Below are 16,661 nucleotides of genomic sequence, written 5' to 3' on the forward strand. Positions count from 1 at the left end.
AAGTCGGTTAGGACATCTACTTTGTGCATGACACAAGTAATTTTTCCAGCAATTGTTTACAGACAGATTATTTCACTTATAATTCACTGTATCACAATTCCAGTGGGTCAGAGGTTTACATACACTAAGTTGACTGTGCCTTTAAACAGCTTGGGAAATGATGTCATGGCTTTAGAAGCTTCTGATAGGCTAATTGACATAATTTGAGTCAATTGGAGGTGTACCTGTGGATGTATTTCAAGGCCTACCTTCAAACTCAGTGCCTCTGCTTGACATCATTGTAAAATCAAAATAAATCAGCCAAGGCCTCAGAAAAACATTGTAGACCTCCACAAGTCTGGTTCATCCTTGGGAGCAATTTCCAAACACCTGAAGGTACCACGTTCATCTGTACAAACAATAGTAAGCAAGTATAAACACCATGGGACCACGCAGCCATCATACCGCTCAGGAAGGAGATGCGTTCTGTTTCCTAGAGATGAATGTACTTTGGTGCGAAAAGTGCAAATCAATCTCAGAACAACAGCAAAAGGACCTTGTGAAGATGCTGGAGGAAACGGGTACAAAAGTATCTATATCCACAGTAAAACGAGCCCTATATCGACATAACCTGAAAGGCCGCTCAGCAAGGAAGAAGCCACTGCTCCAAAACCGCCATAAAAAAGCCAGACTACGGTTTGTAACTGCACATGGGGATAAAGATCATACATTTTGGAGAAACGTCCTCTGGTCTGATGAAACAAAAATAGAACTGTTGGCCATAATGACCATCATTATGTTTGGAGGAAAAGGGGGATGCTTGCAAGCCGAAGAACACCATCCCATCCGTGAAACACGGGGGTGGCAGCATCATGTTGTGGGGGTGCTTTGCTGTAGGAGGGACTGGTGCACTTCACAAAATAGATGGCATCATGAAGAAGGGAAATTATGTGGATATATTGAAGCAACATCTCAAGACATCAGGAAGTTAAAGCTTGGTCGCAAATGGGTCTTCCAAATGGACAATGACCCCAAGCATACTTCCAAAGTTGTTGCAAAATGGCCTAAGGACAACAAAGTCAAGGTATTGGAGTGGCCATCACAAAGCCCTGACCTCAATCTTATAGAAAATTTGTGAGCATAGCTGAAAAAGCGTGTGCGAGCAAGGAGGCCTACAAACCTGACTCAGTTACACCAGCTCTGTCAGGAGGAATGGGCCAAAATTCACCAAACTTATTGTGGGAAGCTTGTGGAAGGCTTCCCAAAACATTTGACCCAAGTTAAACAATTTAAAGGCAATGCTACCAAATACTAATTGAGTGTATGTAAACTTCTGACCCACTGGGAATGTGATGAAAGAAATACAGTGGGGCAAAAAAGTATTTAGTCAGCCACCAATTGTGCAAGTTCTCCCACTTAAAAAGATGAGAGAGGTCTGTAATTTTCATCATAGGTACACTTCAACTATGACAGACAAAATGAGAGAAAAAAAATCCAGAAAATCACATTGTAGGATTTTTTATGAATTTATTTGCAAATTATGGTGGAAAATAAGTATTTGGTCAATAACAAAAGTTTATCTCAATACTTTGTTATATACCCTTTGTTGGCAATGACAGAGGTCAAATGTTTTCTGTAAGTCTTCACAAGGTTTTCACACACTGTTGCTGGTATTTTGGCCCATTCCTCCATGCAGATCTCCTCTAGAGCAGTGATGTTTTGGGGCTGTTGCTGGGCAACACGGACTTTCAACTCCCTCCAAAGATTTTCTATGGGGTTGAGATCTAGAGACTGGCTAGGCCACTCCAGGACCTTGAAATGCTTCTTACGAAGCCACTCCTTCGTTGCCCGGGCGGTGTGTTTGGGATCATTGTCATGCTGAAAGACCCAGCCACGTTTCATCTTCAATGCCCTTGCTGATGGAAGGAGGTTTTCACTCAAAATCTCACGATACATGGCCCCATTCATTCTTTCCTTTACATGGATCAGTCGTCCTGGTCCCTTTGCAGAAAAACAGCCCCAAAGCATGATGTTTCCACCCGCATGCTTCACAGTAGGTATGGTTTTCTTTGGATGCAACTCAGCATGCTTTGTCCTCCAAACACGACGAGTTGAGTTTTTACCAAAAAGTTCTATTTTGGTTTCATTTGACCATATGACATTCTCCCAATCTTCTTCTGGATCATCCAAATGCTCTCTAGCAAACTTCAGACGGGCCTGGACATGTACTGGCTTAAGCAGGGGGACACGTCTGGCACTGCAGGATTTGAGTCCCTGGCGGCATAGTGTGTTACTGATGGTATGCTTTGTTACTTTGGTCCCAGCTCTCTGCAGGTCATTCACTAGGTCCCCCCGTGTGGTTCTGGGATTTTTGCTCACCGTTCTTGTGATCATTTTGACCCCACGGGGTGAGATCTTGCGTGGAGCCCCAGATCGAGGGAGATTATCAGTGGTCTTGTATGTCTTCCATTTCCTAATAATTGCTCCTACAGTTGATTTCTTCAAACCAAGCTGCTTACCTATTGCAGATTCAGTCTTCCCAGCCTGGTGCAGGTCTACAATTTTGTTTCTGGTGTCCTTTGACAGCTCTTTGGTCTTGGCCATAGTGGAGTTTGGATTGTGACTGTTTGAGGTTGTGGACAGGTGTCTTTTATACTGATAACAAGTTCAAACAGGTGCCATTAATACAGGTAACGAGTGGAGGACAGAGGAGCCTCTTAAAGAAGAAGTTACAGGTCTGTGAGAGCCAGAAATCTTGCTTGTTTGTAGGTGACAAAATACTTATTTTCCACCATAATTTGCAAATAAATTCATTAAAAATCCTACATTGTGATTTTCTGGATTTTCTTTTCTCATTTTGTCTGTCATAGTTGAAGTGTACCTATGATGAAAATTACAGGCCTCTCTCATCTTTTTAAGTGGGAGAACTTGTACAATTGGTGGCTGACTAAATACTTTTTTGCCCCACTGTAAAAGCTGAAATAAATAATTCTCTCTACTATTATTCTGACATTTCACTTTCTTAAAATAAAGTGGTGATCCTAACTGACCTAAGAAAGGATTTTTACTCTGATTAAATGTCAGGAATTGTGAAAAACTGAGTTTAAATGTATTTGGCTAAGGTGTATGTAAACTTCCGACTTCAACTGGCTAGCTGCCTGAATCGCCATGTCTCCAGCCAGCTTAACTACTCACGGGACCCTTATGATCACTCGGCTACGCATGCCTCTCCCTAATGTCAATATGCCTTGTCCATTGCTGTTCCGGTTAGTGATTATTGTCTTATTTCACTGTAGAGCCTCTAGCCCTGCCCAATATGCCTTTGCTAACCCTACAGTTCCACCTCCCACACATGCGGTGACATCACCTGGTTTAAATTATGTTTCTAGAGACAATATCTCTCATCGTCGCTCGATGCCTAGGTTTACCTCCACTGTATTCACGTCCTACCATACCTTTGTCTATACATTATGCCTTGAATCTATTCTATCGCGCCCAGAAACCTGCTCCTTTTACTCTCTGTTCTGAACGTACTAGACGACCAGTTCTTATAGCCTTTAGTTGTACCCTTATCCTACTACTCCTCTGTTCCTCTGGTGATTTAGAGGTTAATCCAGGCCAAGCAGTGCCTAGCCCCACTTCCATTCCCCAGGTGCTCTCATTTGTTGACTTCTGTAACCGTAAAAGCCTTGGTTTCATGCATGTTAACATTAGAAGCCTCCTCCCCAATTTTGTTTTATTCACTGCCTTAGCACACTCTGCCAACCCGGATGTCCTAGCCGTGTCTGAGTCCTGGCTGAGGAAGACCACCAAAAACCCTAACATTTCCATCTCTAACTATAACATTTTCCGACATGATAGAACTGCCAAAGGGGGCGGAGTGGAAATCTACTGCAGAGATAGCCTGCAGAGTTCTTTCCAGGTCTGTGCCCAAACAATTCGAGCTTCTACTTCTAAAACTCCACCTTTCCAGAAACAAGTCTCTCACCGTTGCCGCTTGCTATAGACCACCCTCTGCCCCCACCTGTGACCTGGACACCATATGTGAATTGATTGCCCCCCGTCTATCTTCAGAGCTTGTGCTGCTAGGTGACCTAAACTGGGACATGCTTGATGCCCTCAATCTCACACAAATGATCAAGGAACCTACCAGGTACAACCCCAAATCCGGCACCCTCATAGATATCATCAGGCACCCTCATAGATATAATCTTAACCAACTTGCCCTCCAAATACACCTCTGCTGTCTTCCACCAAGATCTCAGCAATCACTGCCTCATTGCCTGCATCCGTAATGGGTCTGCGGTCAAACGACCACCCCCATCCCTGTCAAATGCTCCTAAAACACTTCAGCGAGCAGGCCTTTCTAATCGACCTGGCCCGGGTATCCTGGAAGGATATTGACAACATCCCGTCAGTAGAGGATGCCTGGTTATTCTTTAAAAGTGCCTTCCTCACCATCTTAAATAAGCATGCCCCATTCAAAAAATGTAGAACCAGGAACAGATATAGCCCTTGGTTCACTCCAGACCTGACTGCCCTTGACCAAATCAAATCAAATCAAATGTATTTATATAGCCCTTCTTACATCAGCTGATATATCAAAGTGCTGTACAGAAACCCAGCCTAAAACCCCAAACAGCAAGCAATGCAGGTGTAGAAGCACGGTGGCTAGGAAAAACTCCCTAGAAAGGCCAAAACCTAGGAAGAAACCTGGAGAGGAACCTGGCTGTGCCGGGTGGAGATTATAACAGAACATAGCCAAGATGTTCAAATGTTCAAAAATAACCAGCATAGCCAAATAATAATAATCTCAGTAGTTGTCGAGGGTGCAACAAGTCAGCACCTCAGGAGTAAATGTCAGTTGGCTTTTCATAGCCAATCATTGAGAGTATCTCTACCGCTCCTGCTGTCTCTAGAGCAGCACAAAAACATCCTGTGGCGTACTGCATTAGCATCGAATAGCCCCCGTGATATGCAACTTTTCAGGGAAGTTAGGAACCTGTAGCACAAACTAAAATAAGTTATGGGACACTGTAAAGTCCATGGAGAATAAGAGCACCTCCTCCTAGCTGCCCACTGCACAGAGGCTAGGAAACACTGTCACCACCGATAAATCCACGATAATTGAGAATTTCAATAAGTATTTTTCCACGGCTGGCCATGCTTTCCACCTGGCTACCCCTACCCCGGTCAACTGCCCTGCACCCCACACATCAACTCGCCCAACCCTCCCCAGCTTCTCCTTCACCCAAATCCTTATAGCTGATATTCTGAAAGAGCTGCAAAATCTGGAACCCTACAAATCAGCTGGGCTAGACAATCTGGACCCTCTCTTTCTAAAATTATCTGCCGAAATTGTTGCAACCCCTATTACTAGCCTGTTCAACCTCTCTTTCGTATCGTCTGAGATCCCCAAAGATTGGAAAGCTGCCCCGGTCATCCACCTCTTCAAAGGGGGAGACACTCTAGACACAATGTCACGCCCTGACCTTAGAGATCCTTTAAATTCTCTATTTGGTAGGTCAGGGTGTGACTAGGGTGGGAAATCTATGTTTATATTTCTTTGTTAGCCGAGTATGGTTCCCAATCAGAGGCAGCTGTCTATCGTTGTCTCTGATTGGGGATCAGTGAGCATTCACAGGCCGGTGAATGCACCTTGGTCTTCATTGGTCTTCAACGACGGACGTAACACACAAACCGCTACAGACCTATCTATCCTACCCTGCCTTTCTAAGGTCTTCGAAAGCCAAGTTAACAAACAGATCACAGACCATTTCGAATCCCACCGTACCTTCTCCGCTATGCAATCTGGCTTCCAAGCTGGTCATGGATGCACCTCAGCCACGCTCAAGGTCCTAAACGATATCATAACTGCCATCGATAAGAGACAATACTGTGCAGCCATATTCATCGACCTGGCCAAGGCTTTCGACTCAGTCAATCACCACATTCTTATCGGCAGACTCAATAGCCTTGGTTTCTCAAATGACTGCCTCTCCTGGTTCATCAACTACTTCTCTGATAGAGTTCAGTGTGTCAAATCGGAGGGCCTGTTGTCCGGACCTCTGGCAGTCTCTATGGGGGTGCCACAGGGTTAAATTCTCGGGCCGACTCTCTTCTCTTTATACATCAATGATGTTGCTCTTGCTGCTGGTGATTCTCTGATCTACCTCTACGCAGACGACACCATTCTGTATACTTCTGGCCCTTCTTTGGAGAGTGTGCTAACTAACCTCCAGACGAGCTTCAATGCCATACAACTCTCCTTCCGTGGCCTCCAACTGCTCTTAAATGCAAGTAAAACTAAATGCACGCTCTTCAACCGATCGCTGCCCACACCTGCCCACCCGTCCAGCATCACTACTCTGGACGGTTCTGACCTAGAATATGTGGACAACTACAAATACCTAGGTGTCTGGTTAGACTGTAAACTCTCCTTCCAGACCCACATTAAGCATCTCCAATCCAAAATTAAATCTAGAACCGGCTTCCTATTTCACAACAAAGCATCCTTCACTCATGCTGCCTAAAAAAAAAACTCGTAAAACTGACTATCCTACCAATCCTCGACTTTGGCGATGTCATTTACAAAATAGCCTCCAAGACTCTACTCAACAAATTGGATGCAGTCTATCACAGTGCCATCCGTTTTGTCACCAAAGCCCCATATACTACCCACCACTGCGACCTGTACACTCTCGTTGGCTGGCCCTCGCTTCATACTTGTCGCCAAACCCACTGGTTCCAGGTCATCTACAAGTCTTTGCTAGGTAAAGCCCCGCCTTATCTCAGTTCACTGGTCACCATAGCAGCACCCACCCGCATCACGCGCTCCAGCAGGTATATTCACTGGTCAACCCCAAAGCCAATTCCTACTTTAGCTGCGTTTCCTTCCAGTTCTCTGCTGCCAATGACTGGAACAAACTACAAAAATCGCTGAAGCTGGAGACTCTTATCTCCCTCACTAACTTCAAGCACCAGCTGTCAGAGCAGCTCACAGATCATTGCACCTGTACATAGCCCATCTGTAAATAGCCCATCCAACTACCTCATCCCCATACTGTATTTATTTATTTATTTTGCTCCTTTGCACCCCAGTATCTCTACTTGCACATTCATCTTCTGCACGTCTATCACTCCAGTGTTTAATTGCTATATCGTAATTACCTCGTCACTATGGCCTGTTTTATTGCCTTACCTCCCTTATCTTACCTCATTTTCACACACTGTATATATACTTTTTTGACTGTTGACTGTATGTTTGTTTATTCCATGTGTAACTCTGTGTTGTTGTATGTGTCGAACTGCTTTGCTTTATCTTGGCCAGGTCTCAGTTGTTCATGAGAACTTGTTCTCAACTAGCCAACCTGGTTAAATAAAGGTGAATTAAATCAAATAAAAAACTGTACATGGTGTTCCTCTTCACTACAGTAATGTTGGTAAGTAGACACTAGTTGGCGCCAGAACCTTGAGGACCAAATTATTCCATCCTGCAGTCTACACTCCCAGCTCCTCCCCACATCCCCGACAGTAGCTAACAATATTAGGGTGGTTGCAGCATCTCATTTACATCTCATCAGGATCTCCCCCTTGTGTAGGTTAGATTGGTTGGAAACAATGGCATGTGAAAAGGTATACAAACCATATCCGTATGTTCTACATGATAAACCTTTACATCTTAGAGATATTCCTGGTACCAGTTAGACGTAGCCAACCTTTATTTTGTAGATATATTCAAGGTTATATTTTAGTGTGTGTGTGTATGTGCTCTGTTGCTCCCCCATGTCCCTCTGATAAACTTGAATTCTCTGGCAATATCACCACAAGGGGAACAGTATACTGATGTGTAAATCGACAATGCAGTGAGGGTGGGCGGGTGTGCATGTATTTAGTGTTGGTATGTGTTCGTGCGTGTGTATGTGTGCACTGAATGCGGCGGTGTATCTACCTGGTGGAGTGTGTACTAATACAGTATGCACGCATGTCCTTTATGTAGGCTAATGTGTGAGATACAGCACATACAGTAAATAGACAACTTGACTGAAATAATAGTTGATGATTATAGATGGTTAGGGCGTGTGCAATGACTTTGTGTGAGGATGACATGAGTTAGTACAACAAGACCTGAGCTGAGAAAGAGGAAGGGCCAGAATTTGAATAGAGCTTTATGAGAGATCAGCAGCAACGCCTGGGGAGTGATTCACTCATTTCAACAGGGGCATATTTATGCTCTTGTGTTACACTGAGCCCCCCCACCACCACCACCACACACACACGCACACACCAGTGGAGGCTGCTGAGGGGAGGACGGCTCATAATAATGGCTGGAATGGAGTAAATGGAATGTTATGAAACACATTTGATACCACTCCATTCCAGTCATCATTATGAGCCGTCCTCCCCTCAGCAGCCTCCACTGATGCACACACACAGTTAAGTGCTTGACAGCTAGGCGGGTATTAACGACCCAGGAATGCCTGTAGGATAGATAGGACTGGTGAAAATGGATGCTTAAAGACTCACAGCATATCATGGTACTGTGAGAAAACATCAGACTACCATCGAGAAGCAAGCATTTGTCAAAAGATCATGTGCATGCATCAATGTACTCAGTTCTTGTATAATGGCCTTGAGCATACGAATATCTGCTGATGGTCATGTGGATGCAGCATTGATGCATGTCTAAAGCCGATTGAACTGTCTACGTTTAGCTAACTATGCAGCCAAGTGAGGGCACCAGAGTCATATGTAGAGATACTTGCTGACGTCAGACATTCCATAAAGCAGGGGTAGGCAACGACATTCAGGTGCTAATTATTTTCGGACTGGATATAGGGGGGCCGGAATATATTTCTAATCATTTGTACACTGCAAATTGACCACAACCAAGCCCAAAAAGAGATTGTATTTGAAAATAACAATAATTTCATACCTTGATTACATTGAGACACGATGACATACGATCACACACACCCCTTTTTTTATTCATGGGGGATACTTTTAAACTGAATTCCTGGGCACAGATTCCCAAAACACTTCTTATGCAAAAAGCTGCTCAAGAAAAAAAAGATGTTGATATTCCTCAACAATATCTTAAGATAGAATGATTTTCTCACGAAATCCTCAAATTTCTTCTTACGAATTTAGCTCGCGATCTAGCTAGCAATGGCAATGATGTTGGCATATTTCCTGCTGTTCTAAAACATGTTCTTGGGTTCAAAATAATCAATACGGAAACTTTCAGATTAAGTTTGTGAGTGAATTAAACATGTGAAATTGCTTTCATGAGTTTATTCTCTCCCTGCCCTGAGTTTAAGACAAGGGTTTCGCCATCTTGGAATTAAGAACAAAAACCCCAAACTTTATTTTTAAGATTCTATTTCTTCTTAACTTTTTGCTTAAGGAGAAACATAGTGCAAGAACATTTCCAATAACATTTTTGAGGAATATCAACTTTGCTTAACTTTCTTCATAAGTCTATAGTTAAGGAAAACATTTCAGTTAAGAAGGTTTTGTGAATCTGGGCCCTGGTCTTCTGGAGAAAATAAAAATGCTTGTTGCCGAGCCCTGCCATAATGTATCTCACCAGAGCTCCACCTTAATGGCCAGGCGCAACTTACATCTCTATTGGAGGACCGTAGCGGATGCACCTGTCTTGAGAAGTGCATCTCCTTTATCCTCCCTCCATCCCCTTTTAAACCTCCTCCTCTTCCTCCTTTTCAGTGTCTCCCCAGGCAGACAAGAGAGGCATCTCACATCTCCTTGAGTGGCCTGATAATAAGCTGAGTGGAGTGCTGCTGACTGACACCCCCCTCCTTCCCTCCTCCCCCTCCTCCATCACTTCTTCCTCCTCCCCTTAGGCTCTTACTGCCCCCATCCTCCCCCTACACACACACACACACACACACACACACACACACACACACACACACACACACACACACACACACCAGGGCTGAATCACCAGGACCTGCTTCAGAGCGCTGCCGTCTCCATCATACCAGACAGCTGTGCTTGAGTGTGTGCTTGTGTGTCCCTACCTCAGCCTGCCTCTCTCTCTTTCTCTCTCTTGATTTTTCTCCTGTCCCTCTCTCTCTTTACCCCATCCTTCTCTCTTTCCTTTCGCTCTGCCTTAGACACTGTCATCCACTCCCACTTCTCTCTCTCCCCTCCCTCTCTCTTTCACCCCTCCTCCCTCTCTACCCCCCCCCCCCCTCTCTCTCCTACCCGCCCTCCCATCCTCCCTCTCACTCTCTCTCGGCTGTCCTTGACGGTGCTCTGTGGCAAAGCAAAGCTGTAGTGCTGGGTTGTGCAGGAGGAAGCAGGCAGCCAGCCTTTGCCCAGTGGATACATACTGTTCTGTCTCTTCCAACGCTGCTGCCGTTACCCGGGATACGCAGTCGGCCTGCCGTGCTGCCAGTGGAGTCGAGGGCCGATGCCAGTCTGTCATGTCGACTGAGTGCCAACCTAAGGGGAACACGTTTTAAAGGTGAGCTGCACTGCCTTTACCGCCCGGACTGTTTACCTTGTTGTTGTCTCGATTCCGATCTTGTTTTCTAGTCTTTTCCTCTCTCCGCCCTGCTCTGTTCTCATCTCTATTTCTGCCTATCTCTTACCATCTCTGTTCTCCTCGCTCCTCTCTCTCTCCCTCTTCCTCTTCCTCTCCCTCTCTGAGCCTGCTAGCCCTATCTCCCGACAATGCTTTTTGTTGTTGGGAACAAACCCCCTCTTTTGGCAACAAGCTGTGCTTGCTTTGGGATGTGTTTGTCTCATTTGGTGCGGTCACTCAAGCCAAGGCTTCCTCACTCTGACTGAGTAGAGAGCTTATTAGATATTCAGCTGCATTGACCCATGTAGTTCTGTCTGGGTTGTTGTCAGGCTACTGTTTTCCTTCACTCCCCTCGTTTGATTTCTCCTGAGGTATGTACCCTCCTGAAGTCTGTTGCAACATTTAGCAATTTTTCTTCTGGGTATCTTTCTAAATATCTGCCTCTCCATCTCTCTTTCCCTCTCCCCCTATTTTTTCTCTCTCTTCCTCCATCTCTCCATCGTCCTCCTCTTCCTTCTATCTCTCTCTCGCCGCCACGTGAGAGAGTGTCTGTCTTCCCCCAGGGTTGATTGTGTTGTTCCTAACACGTTAACACACAGATGGGACACGGCGTGTTCACACAGCCTAACGAGCAAGCCCCTCTCATCATGTCCAGTGGTAAAATACTGCAACTAATGGGGAAAGATACACTGTCCTTATAAACCATGACACCCCATAGGACTGTGTCATTGCAGTCTGAAATGTCTTCCTTTCCTAGTTTCCTTTGCTTCATGGGCACTGACCTGTCAGGACTCAATTTGTTGGAGAACTTTAATGGAGTTATATCCTATTGTTTCACCTATCAATTATCATGGAAAGGTTACAAGGAAGTGAAACAATGTAAACATAGTGAGCCAGCTTGGACTCAACATAAAGTAGTGGTGTAGTAGTTGTGGACAGTGTATAATGGTACATGAAGTTGTCTTGGACTGAGCTCTTCTTATAGGCCACTTTCCTCCAACTGTCTGGCCCCATGGCCGTCTCTCAGCTCCTAAACCTGTCTCTGTCTGCAGGAAGTGATCGGTTCATATTTCCTGCCCCTCCCTTCATCCATCATCCCTACCTTCTCTGACCCCGTTGACTCCTCCTCAAGAGGGTGACTGGTTGTACGGCTTCACCGAACCTCTGAGAAGCCGGCTGTTCTCATTGTCGTTATATCACACAGGGTTAGTGTGTGTGTGTGTGTGTGTATGTGTGTGTGTGTGTGTGTGTGTGTGTGTGTGTGTGTGTGTGTGTGTGTGTGTGTGTGTGTGTGTGTGTGTGTGTGTGTGTGTGAGAGTGAGAGTGAGAGTGTGTGTGTGTGTGTGTGTGTGTGTGTGTGTGTGTGTGTGTGTGTTCGTAAGGCCATTATCGTTGATAGCCACGTTGTGTGTCTGTCTTGTGATTTCTTTATCATCAAGGTTTAGTGTGTGCACGTGCCCACACACGTGTGAAATCCCATTTGTCAAATATATAGAGACCATTCCCTGGAGGCAGAGACAGTATATTGCCTCAACACTCATTCTCTCCTCTCCCTAGTTTCATGTCCCTGTAAGTGATCCATGGTGGGACACTCAGTCTTGGGACCTGGGTATGAACGCGTGCTGTGTGTGTTGAGTGTGTGAGAGCATGTATCTCTATATCTGTGTGTGTGGCAATCTGTGTCCTGTCCACACCTCATGCATGTTTTAAGGAACCATGTTCAGGCAAAGAGGCCACCCCATAGATTTGTTGGAATAGGGGTCATGAGAGGGAAGTGGGGGGGTTGGGTTGAGGTCTGCGCTGCCTAAATTGCATCCCCCAGAATCGACTGTTAGCCCCCACTCCTTTCCCACATAGCATCAAAGTGGGGAAAAGCGAGACTCAATTCTGCTGCTAATACTATGAGACATTCCCTCAGACATCCCGCCAAGGAGGGAAGGCAGGGACATTATTTTTCCCAAACAAACAATGCGACGCGAATAGTTTGAACCAAAATCACAGATTTAAGCAGATTGCATATGAAGTATCTTTCACCTTTAAAGGTGGACTTCAGGATTTTGGCAAATAAGCATTTATCTACCTCCCTAGAGTCAGATGAACTTGTGAAGAAAAATGTTATGTCTCTGTGTGCAGTTTGTTTCCCTTTAAACCATCAGTACAGCACGTCCTACTATTCAATCAACTGCTGTCTGTACTGCTACGGCTCACTAGCTAGTTGGTTTATGGAGGATGATGCTCGGCTCATCACTGTCTTTCTCCTCATCTCAGTCATCTGCTGCACTACACTACAGACAGGAAGTTCCCTCCTTTTAACCACCCATCCATTTGTGTGCTCTCTCTCTCTCTCTGTTTCTCTGTTTCTCTCTCTCTCTCACACTTTCTCTCTCTCTCTTACTCTCTCTCTCTCTCTCCCCCCTCTCCCTCTCTCTCTCCACTGGGTGTGTGTGCGCGTGTATGTGTGTGTGTGCGACTGTTGTATCTGCCACACACACAGCTCTATCTCTGGGCGTTTCCTCTATGTGATGTACTGCAACACCCTGCTCGGTCAGGAATCTCAGGAATCTCTGTGTGTGTCCCTCTTCTCTCCCCAACAAGAGGATGGAATGATACACTAACTTCTTACTAGAAGAGGTTATAGAACGGATGACTCATACAGGCTGTATCACAACCGGCCGTGATTAGGTGTCCCATAGGGCGACACACAATTGCCCCAGCGTCATCTGGGTTTGGCCGGTGTAGGCCGTCATTGTAAATAAGAATTTGTTCTTAACTGACTTGCCTAGTTAAATAAAAAATACAATAAAAAGCACTTTATGATTTATTTATTTCCGGACAATATTAGTCATCTCTTTAAGTGAGTTATTATGGAGCTGTAAAATGATTCCTTCACTAAGCTAACATTGATGTTTTTATCCCACTTTTGTACGTGTTTTTCTTGCCCTTTTGGTCTGTTTATCGATGCCTGTCTTTTCTAATACAGGACTTCTCTTTACATTCCATATGTTTTTTGTCTCTTACCGGGACTCACACCTACATGCACGCACAGAGAGCATTCATCCCCCTCCCACACACACATATTCCTGTGCTTTGTTAACCATGCTGCTGTGTCCTGCACCTATCTAAGGTGTCCCCTCCTCCAGGCCAGGTCCATATGGAGACCAGGGCAGCCCTGCCAGGGATACAGGACCAAGGGCAGTAGGCAGCAGATGGCCTCTCTCTCCTGGGCCCCCTGCCCACTCATCTCTCCTCCTCCCCTCTTCTCCTCTGGGCCTGGTAGCTGGTGCAGTCAGCACCATGTTAGTGGCTTATTCATCTACAAACCAGGGGAGATGGTCTCGTTTCCTCATCTCCTTCCTCTCTGATGATCATTGATTTAAAGTACTGGCTGTCCATTACTATCAAATGGTCTCCGTTTCTATCCCGTTTTGACCGTGGCTCTAAGACTGAATAGGTGGAACCAAGGGGTTGCTCGGCTTTCATGCGGGAAACGATAGGAGCATGGAGCTATCTCGTGTCACATATGCAATGAGTCCTTCCATGAGACTCTTGATAGTGTCGTCAAGGGGATGCTATGCTGCCTAGCACTCGCTGAATTAACGGATGAGTAACGGAATGTCTAAAAACAGAGGGGTTATCATTTATGGTGAAGCTGCACTTTTGGATAATAGTTTCTTTGTCCAAAGTTGTGCAGAAGTGTCTTGAGGCAGTTTCTCACAGATGTGATGTTTGTTGCAAACTCTAATGCAGTAAGTTTATTATTGGCTGGATTAACCCCCAGGCCAGTTCTGGTAGAAGTGGATTTTGAGGAGAAAAACAAAAGCCCAGCTATGTTTTTAAAGAAAATAATCGCCCACTGTTCTCATAGACTGCAGCAAACTATTCTGTCCAGTGCTTACAACTGTTACTGTAGCCATATAATGACCAGTACTGTGTTCCCCAAGCATCCATTACAGCACAGAGCAACCATCCATTAGAGTTGTCTGATAAGGTAGAATACAGTGCCTTGCAAAAGTATTCATCCCCCTTGGCGTTTTTCCTATTTTGTTGCATTACAACCTGTAATTTAAATAGATTTTTATTTGGAGTTCATGTAATTGACATACACAAAATAGACCAAATTGGTGAAGTGAAAAAAAAAAAAAACCTTGTTTAAAAAAATTCTCAAAAATAATAAACGAAAAAGTGGTGCGTGCATATGTATTCACCCCTTTGCTATGAAGCCCCTAAATAAGATCTAGTGCAACCAATTACCTTCAGAAGTCACAAAATTAGTTAAATATAGTCAACATGTGAAATCTAAGTGTCACATGATCTGTCACATGATCTCAGTATATATACACCTGTTCTGAAAGGCCCAGAGTCTGCAACACCACTAAACAAGGGGCACCACCAAACAAGCGGCACCATGAAGACCAAGGAGCTCTCCAAACAGTTCAGGGACAAAGTTGTGGAGAAGTACAGATCAGGGTTGGGTTATAAAAAAATATCTGAAACTTTGAACATCCCACGGAGCACCATTAAATCCATTATTAAAAAATTGAAAGAATATGTCACCACAACAAACCTGCCAAGAGAGGGCCGCCCACCAAAACTCACGGATCAGGCAAGGAGGGCATTAATCAGAGAGGCAACAAAGAGACCAAAGATAGCTGCAAAGCTCCACAGCGGAGATTAGAGTATCTGTCCATAGGACCACTTTAAGTCGTACACTCCACAGAGCTGGGATTTACGGAAGAGTGGTCAGAAAAAAGCCATTGCTTAAAGAAAAAAATAAGCAAACACATTTGGTGTTCGCCAAAAGGCATGTGGGAGACTCCCCAAACATATGGAAGAAGGTACTATGGTCAGATGAAACTAAAATTGAGCTTTTTGGCCATCAAGGAAAATGCTATGTCTGGCGCAAACCCAACACCTCTCATCACCCCTAGAACACTTCCCCACAGTGAAGCATTGGTGGTGGCAGCATCATGCTCTGGGTATGTTTTTCATCATCAGGGACTGGGAAACTGGTCAGAATTGAAGGAGCGATGGCGCTAAATACAGGGAAATTCTTGAGGGAAACCTGCTTCAGTCTTCCAGAGATTTGAGACTGGGACGGAGGATCACCTTCCAGCAGGACAATGACCCTAAGTATACTGCTAAAGCAACACTCGAGTGGTTCAACAAAGCCCAGACCTCAATCCAATTGAGAATCTGTGATATGAAGAGTGCTGTACACCAGCGGAACCCATCTAACTTGAAGGAGCTGGAGCAGTTTTGCCTTGAAGAATGGGCAAAAATCCCATTGGCTGGATGTGCCAAGCTTATAGAGACATACCCCAAGAGACTTGCAGCTGTAATTGCTGCAAACGGTGACTCTACAAAGTATTGACTTTGGAGCGGGTGAATAGTTAAGCACGCTCAAGTTCTCTGTTTTTTTTGTCTTGTTTCACAATTAAAAAAAATTGCATCTTCAAAGTGGTAGGCATGTTGTGTAAATCAAATGATACAAACCCCCCAAAAAATCTATTTTAATTCCAGGTTGTAAGGCAACAAAATAGGGAAAATGCCGAGGGGGTGAATACTTTTACAAGCCACTGTAGAAAGGATGCTGTCCAGAGTGTCGATTGGAGTTCACAGATAAGATAGGGGGGTTAACAGGCACAAGATTGGGGGATTCGCAGGACAACCCAAGCTAGCTTGGGGCAACTTTAATCATCTTCATTTGCAACAACCTTATGTGTCTTCATTTCATCTTGAATGTTCTATTCTTATTATTTGTGTTCTAAGATATATTTCCAATTTGATCCACTAAAATGTCTATACTTTATACGACAGTGTAACGCCCTCCATTTGAGATGTAATGCATTAACCCACCTTCAAACCCCTTTCCAGCCCAAATACACACATCATCCATCTTTATCATGCAGCCATTCCTTTAGGAAAGTGTGGAACCCCCTGTGTGTGTTTGTGTTCTCCTCTCATCCCTCCATTCTCTCTTCTTTAGCTACATGTTTAATTACCTGCCTACCAGGGAAATGGGTCAGCAGTGTGATGATCAGCTGAGCCCTCGCGATCAATCACCCTGATGACTATGCTCCAGAGCAGACGTGCCCATTAGCCCATGAGTGTGTTTTTATCTGTGTGTGAG

The sequence above is a fragment of the Salvelinus namaycush genome, chromosome 3, assembly GCF_016432855.1.
Source record: "Salvelinus namaycush isolate Seneca chromosome 3, SaNama_1.0, whole genome shotgun sequence".
Classification (NCBI taxonomy): Eukaryota; Metazoa; Chordata; class Actinopteri; order Salmoniformes; family Salmonidae; genus Salvelinus; species Salvelinus namaycush.